We start from the raw sequence: 7409 nt of genomic DNA, 5'->3' as shown, positions 1-7409 counted from the left end.
TAATTATATAATTATTGATATAGTAAAGAAATAAACTGCATGAAACAGATTCAAAGTGATATGCAGGAATTTAAAACTTGGATATCAGGATCTATCAATGAATTTTGGTAAGGTAGGTCTGCAATTTGTGTCTGAGGCATAATCCCATGGTCTCTTCTCTCACTATCTCCAAAGTGGCAATATTTCTCTGCATTTTCTTCTGGAAGGGATTGAAAAAACTGTTTACCTAAGTAATGCAAAATTTTCTGTACTAGCATCACAAATGGTTTTGTTGTTTATGTTAAATACAAGTAGTATATGACATGTGATTTCCTGGACTTGTTTCCCTGCCTTGAAGTTTGTACAAACTTATGATTCTGAAACAAGTGATGATGCTTTTATTTTATATGGATTCAATAGTTTGAAATTTATTTTTTATTGTAAGATGTTGGAAGAATAGAAGTCTAATCAATGGTATTTAGAGGTAGGGAATTTTGGGGAGATTTTTGGACTCAATAAGAACATTGACATTGACATTGTGCTCACACAATTGAACCTCCGTGGATCTCTCTATCTACATATCTATATATCTATATATCTATATATCATATATATATATATATATATATATATATATATATCCATCATCTATTTATCTATCTGCATGTTCTTAGTCTCTGCCACTTATCTCATCTCTAGATGTGAGACCCATACCTTGGGAATATAGAACTGTGAAAAAAATTAAACTTTTTAATGACTTAGCTCATCTCTAGTATTGTGCTATTAATATTAGAGAGTTGACTAATACTGCTTTACTGGCATGTTCTGCCATCTGACATCTGACTACAGATCAGGATCCTTATGTACTAGAATTACCATGCACAATAACATATTTTCTAAAATCCAAGAATTTAATTTGAAAAGCTTGTCTATATTATCAATCTCTTTTTCCTTCTTTGTTCTGGCTGCCTTCTTGTCTAAAGTAAAATATGTTATAACCCAATTTTCTTTCCTGGTGTGTGCTCTATTTTGACATCTGATGCTGCTTGATGTAATTGAAGGAGAAAAGCTCCATGATGATTTAAAATATTAGTTTTATATTGGATTTTCTGATGTATTCAAAAAAAAGAGAAAAGAAAAAGTAGATGCACGAAGTTCCTGAAGAAAACAATCATTATAAAAGCTTACAAATTTGGAAATTTTAGTGCTATGGCTCAATTCACATGTCTGGCTATCTCACCTTCAAGAAAGGGAGCTGGCATGTCTTAACCACCCACGAGTAAGTGCTGATAAATCTCTCATGTAATTCTTGAATAGCTTTCAAATCTCTTGGGTTTTGAAAGGTATAATTAAAGCTTATTATTCTCCTTGTTTATGTCTACCAGCTGTCTGATCAAGGCAAGAAAAAATAAGATTTTTTTCTTTACCAAGTAAAAGTATTTGCTAGATTCAAAAAAGAAGTTTTTTATGTATTAAAGACTTATATCTTTTAATAAAGAGATTATTTAATTAAATTACACACAAATGAATTTAATTACTTTCATTAGTACATTCTTGCACTAAATAATAATTGCATTCACTGTAGGGGAATGATGCATGTATATAACATTTACGTATCATATATATTTCTCCCCTTCTCTTTATCTCACATTTATTTATTTACATTTTTAATGTATTTAGTACAGGATCTATAGGGCCTCATTATGTAGATAGGACTTGTTTTGATTCTTCTGTTTTCAGCCTCCTAAATGTTGGGATTACAGCTGGGCTACACCACACCTAGTCTCAATCTCTGTCTCAGCATGCCCCCAGGGGCAGGGTAGGCATGGCAAGCTGGGGATCAAACCCTGGCCCCTATGTCTATTAAACAGGTACTTTAATCTGCTGAGCTACCTGGCCAGCCCAATCTCCCTTTTAATTCTCCAGCACTAGATTGAGTCATTTATCTTATAGGACCTTACAAATATGTTTGTCATATATTTAAGTTAAAAAATATCATATATACAAGTTAAAAACCAGACTAACAGGCCAAAGAATATATAAAACATCTAACACAGTTTTACTAAGTCAATGTGTACTTTTAGATACATTGTCCACATTGTATTTAAATACCTTTGCTCTTTCTTTTTCCCATAATATGTCATTCTGTTAGATATACAGATAGATAGATAGATAGATAGATAGATAGATAGATAGATAGATAGACAGACAGAAAGAGACATGGACAAAGTTTTATATAAGAGGAACAACGCAAAGGTTAAGGTTGTGTGTCTCAGTGACTTCATTCAACATTATGGCATCAAGGACCAGTGAGATAGCTCAGTGGAATAAGCACTTGCTTAGACAAACACATGGACCCAGGATTGATCCCCAGCACCACATGCTGCACCAGCACTGCCCCTGGGCACACTGTACTGGCCACCAAGACCAGGCTTGGTGGTGCATGCCTGTAGTCCCAATACTGGGAAGGCTGAAAACAGGAAGATTCCCTCTATGTCTGAGCTACATAGTGAGACACTGTACCAAATACATAAAAATTATATGATATCATGGTACATCCATTTTTCTGCAAAATATATTAGTATACATCTGATTTCTCATAGCCTTTTGCATTTTTTATGAAGTTGTGAGTTTGAAGTTATGTGTATGTTTGTAATTATTATGTGTGTTTTAAAAATTGTTCCTTTAACTCATGTATAGTGAACTTTGTCTCTCTTGATCAGTCTTAACTTGAAATCCTCTTTGTTTGAAATTATGATAGCAACTACTGAATCATCCTTTGATTTTTACAATCTGATTTTTAAACTCTAAAATTATTTAAGTGTATTCATGGTATGCCAATCTATATATTCAATTGGGGAAGTAAGACCATTCATACTGAAAATTATTACTGAAAAGTATTGAATTATTCCTGTTACTGCATTACTTTCTTTTTCTGATTTCATCATTTATTTTCCTATTGTTTAGCTCCTTGTCCAACTTGATGCATTCATTTTTCTTTACTCATGTATACTGTCAGGCTTATTGTGTCCTTTATTGATATCTTTGAGAACATTTGTAATGATGGTTTATTTATTTTTATTTTTTAATAGTTAAGAGCCTTTAATAACTACAATTACAGTGCTTGTCAAAATGAAAACTGAAAACAAGTATACAAAATTGTTGATCACTGATCATATATTGAAAACAGTAAGAGGTTGCGCATCACCAAATAAACCAGTTCTGAAGTTTCCCAAAGTAAATTTAAAAGCTCCAGATTCTTCAGTGTTTATCAAAATGCAAAAGAAAAAAGTAGAGTTTGTCTTTCCTGATGGCAAATTGGACCCTTGCAAGCTGAGGGAGGAAGGTACTATACACATGGAGGGGGTGCTCTGGGACTGTGGTCTGTAGTGGACCAACTGACCCAGTTTGCATGCACTCTTTCTGGTGAGGCCCAGACTTTCACCAACACAAATCTTAAGTGGGCACTAGGAATAGATTTCCACTCCAGGTGCACCCTGACTGAGGGGGAGCATGGGTCCCATGCCCCTCATAACCCTACCTGCTGCCTTGAGGTGACCTTGTTAACATAAGTACAAGCAAAATGCTATGGAATGCAGGTGACCCAAAGACAGGTGGGCCACAGGGTCTCGAATGTTACCATGCAGTGGATGCCATTTTTTGTAACATTTCTGGAGTTCCCAGAGGAACAGCTGATCTGATGACTGGTGTTTAGGCCAAACTGCACTAAGAATTGTCTCCCTTCTGTGTGTTCAAGTGTTCTCCTCACCTTGTAATGTTTAACTATTTTTAAAAATGCACTGAGTTTGGGTTATACCCCAACCATAAAATGGATCCTGACACCAATCTACAGCTCAGTGGCTTCTGGGCCCAACTCCCCATGCACCAAAATCCCTTCTAAGTACTAAGAGTGAGTTGATTTTTTCTTCACAATAAAAAAGCTGAGTACTATTGTATAGGAGTACCAGAAACTGCCTCAGTGGAAACAGAAACTATTTCCATTAAATAAAACCTGGCTACAGGCTACATCTGCACATGTACAGCATGATGCATACACATGGTGACTGACCCATGGAGACAGCTTCTGGCACTCAGGACCACAGAGTCTCAATGTTTTCCACATGAGAGGAAAGTGGAGGGCAGAGAAGGAGGAAGCAAGGGGAAGGAGGATTCTGGTTCACTTCTGGTTCTGGAACTGATTGGAAGGCCAGTCAAATCCTTTATAGAGCCCAGCCCCACTGATGGCACAGGTGGCTTGAATGTACCAGTTCCTGTGACGTAGAGAGTGCAGCCCCAGCTTGTCTGTGATTTAAGCTGCATTAAGGGCATGTGGCAGTCCTCCTTGTCAGCAGACACAAAGAGGACAGTGTCTCTGAGCTCGTTCTCAGCCAGCATCCTCATGAGCTCTTCATGGGACACTTTCACATACTCTCTGTTGTTGTTCTCCACCACAAAGATCAAGCCCTGGGTGTTCTGGAAGTACTGCCACTACAGTGGTGGAATCTTGTGCTTATCATCCACATTCCACACAGTGAAGCTTATGTTCTTATATTCGACAGTCTCCACACTGAAGCCTTTGGTAGGAATGGTGGTCATAATTTCAACAAGCTTCAGTTTATAAAGAATTCTTGTCTTTCTAGCAGCATCCAAACCCACCCTGAGAATGCACTCTTTATTTTTTGCCAAAATTGCCCTTGAAGAGATTTGAAAAGATATTTCCCATGCTTGTGGATGCATGGAACTGACACTGGCTAGAGACCTAAGTGGTAACTGCTTCAAGGCAGGTGTTGGTTTGACTCCCACCTGTAATGCTGATTTAGTGGTCAGAGATTTCTTGAGTTTTCCCTTGTCATTACAATATCTTATTTCTTCATGCACTTCAAGGTGAAGATGTTCATGGGAGGCATAAAAATTTGAGTTGGAAGTTGTTATCTCTCAGTGCTTGAAACAAATTACTCTAAAGCTCCCATATTTGAAATGTGTTTAGAGACTTCTGCTGTGATTCTATTGGGCTTACCTTTGTATGTGACTCATTGTATGTAGGGAAAGAAACTGTTCAACAGGAAGAAAAAACTGGGAGGAGACAAAGGAAAAGAAAGAAGGAAATGAAAAATACATATATGTCAACATGATACCTTTGATAACTGTACTGATGATTACTGCTGGTCTGATACTTTTCCTTGCTTTTCTCTCACAACCTTTTAGATTATGACATCAACTAAGAATTATGAAAACTTTAATATAATGTGGAATGAAGCTGTTCTCTTTTGGTCATAACTAGTTTATATTTATATGCCTCACTTTTTTGTGTGCTTCTTTTCCTATATTTGTGAAGTTTTCTGCCATTAGTTCTGTTAACAGATATTTTATACCATTTGTGCTTTCTGATTTTTATTTGTTCCTATTATGTTTACATTGGTCTTCTTTACTTCAGATAGCAGTTATTAGATCAATTTTTCATTTTCTCTTCCTGTTTTGAGGAATATTTTAGCAGTTCTTCTTTGAAAGCATTATTGTTTTCTAGTTCTGAAATTCTGGCACTTTGGTCTGTCACACTACCCATATATTCAAAAAGATTTGCAATTTTTTTCTTTTGCATTTTTTGTGATTTTGCTGAAGCACAAATAAACATGCACACAGGCCATCTACGCGTTTTCTTCACTGTACAGCCTGGCATTGGGATTAGTGACTCAGATGGCTAGCTGGGCTGCTCTTTCCACGATGGCCTTGCGGTTCTTAGAGGGGACATCGTGAGCAATCTCTGCACAATAAGAATTGTTACACATCAGCAGCACCTCCAGCTCCTTAACAGTGTGCACCAGGAACTTCCAGAAGCCACTGGGCAGCATGTGCTTTGTCTTTTTGTTACTTCCATAATCTACATTGGGCATCAAGATCTGGTCCTTGAACCTCCTCCACACCCTGTTGTCAATGCCTCTGGGTTTCCGCCAGTTGTGCTTAATTTTGGCATATTGGTCTGACTGGTGCTGGATGAACTTCTTGGTCCTCTTTTTGATGATCTTGGGCTTCATGAGGGGCCTGAGGGCCGCCATCGTGAGGGGGATCAGAGGATCTACAAGGAGCCAGCAGAAACTCAGATGGCCCGCGATTGAGACTCACCAAGAGGGAGATGGCTGCCACCTCCATAGCCAGCGCTGAGAAGGAGGAGATTTGCAATTTCTTAGATTTCTGGATGAAACCTTTCAAGTACTCCAATTTTTGGTAAACTAATCAATCCTATTTTATATCAGTTTTGTTTTCTTAGCTTTGATTTATTGTTTTCTGAGAGCTTGTTCATTGTTTAGTTATTTCATTTATTTCAGAAAAGAATTCCTCTCTGAGTTCCTCTATAACTTTCTGCTGTTGCTCATTTACTTTTGACATTATTAATCCATACATTTCAGCTGAGCTAGTATCCTCTGCACTTGTTCTGGGTGGGCATTGGGTTTTCTACTTATGTTTCTACATTTGATTTTTTACTCCAGATATTATTAATTCAGGGCTTTCTTTTTTCATTTCCATTGTGAGTTCCTCTATACCTTTCTGCAGCTGTTTCTTTATTTCAGAAGCCATTGATTCATTACTTTCAGCTGTGTGATTCCCAATTTGTTCTGTGTTAGTGTCCTCTGCCTTTGTTATGAGTGGGCTTGGGTTCTGAGATTGCATTTTGCTCCTTCTCATTGTCATTTTGTGTAGCACTGTCTTCTGACCTTCGTTGTAGATATTTGGTACAGTTATAACCTTAGCACCTACTGAAGTTCAGGTGCAAATACACAAAAGTTGTATCTATCCAACTGTGCCTGGCTTGGGTCTGACTGCTGTGCTCAGTTCCTTCCTGTTGCTGCCCCTGGAGGTGAACCTGTTCTGCCCCTCTGGCAAGATGCTCTGGTCCTGGACTAGCTGGGTGGTTCTGTCCCCTACTCTCTGCAGGGATTTCAGCTGCAGGGTTTCACCCCAGGCCTGTATGCCAGGCGTGAGCTGAGTCTGGAAGGGACAAGTTGGAGTAATGGGAAGAGGCAGCTCTCCCACACACTCATGGGTCCTGGGCTATGACTCAATCTGGAAGTCCCCAGAATGCTGCAGAAATTTTCACTTGGCCAGCAGCGTTGGGGTGGGGGTGTTGTCGAGTGGTGGGGGTGGTCCAAAGGGGATGGAAGAGGGTCTCACACACGCCGCATCTGGGCTGTGATAGGCAGGTCCCGCAGGTGCAGGATAGCCAGAAGCTCTCCCACACACTCACCAGGGTCTGGGCTAGGACTGGATGTCACTTCATTTATATTATTAGCTATATCATCTATAATCATGCTATTACTTTGAGCTGCTTTTTTTTTTCTTTTTCTATTACCAGGGATTGAACTCAGTACCTTGTGCAAGCAATTATTCTGCTGAGCTACCGCCCCAGCCCTTGATCTGTTTTCTACCCACTAAGT

The 7409-nt window shown here is 38.5% G+C and overlaps 1 pseudogene; it reads right to left on the bottom strand.

Moving 5' to 3' along the window:
• Positions 1 to 5669: 5669 nt before the first annotated feature.
• On the bottom strand, positions 5670 to 6121 carry LOC105743826 (annotated as a pseudogene).
• Positions 6122 to 7409: the final 1288 nt, after the last annotated feature.

This window comes from Octodon degus, unplaced genomic scaffold, assembly GCF_000260255.1.
Source record: "Octodon degus isolate 3935 unplaced genomic scaffold, OctDeg1.0 scaffold00171, whole genome shotgun sequence".
NCBI classification, from domain to species: domain Eukaryota; kingdom Metazoa; phylum Chordata; class Mammalia; order Rodentia; family Octodontidae; genus Octodon; species Octodon degus.
The sequence above is the reverse complement of the archived record's forward strand: the minus strand, read 5'-3'. Positions and strand labels throughout refer to the sequence as shown.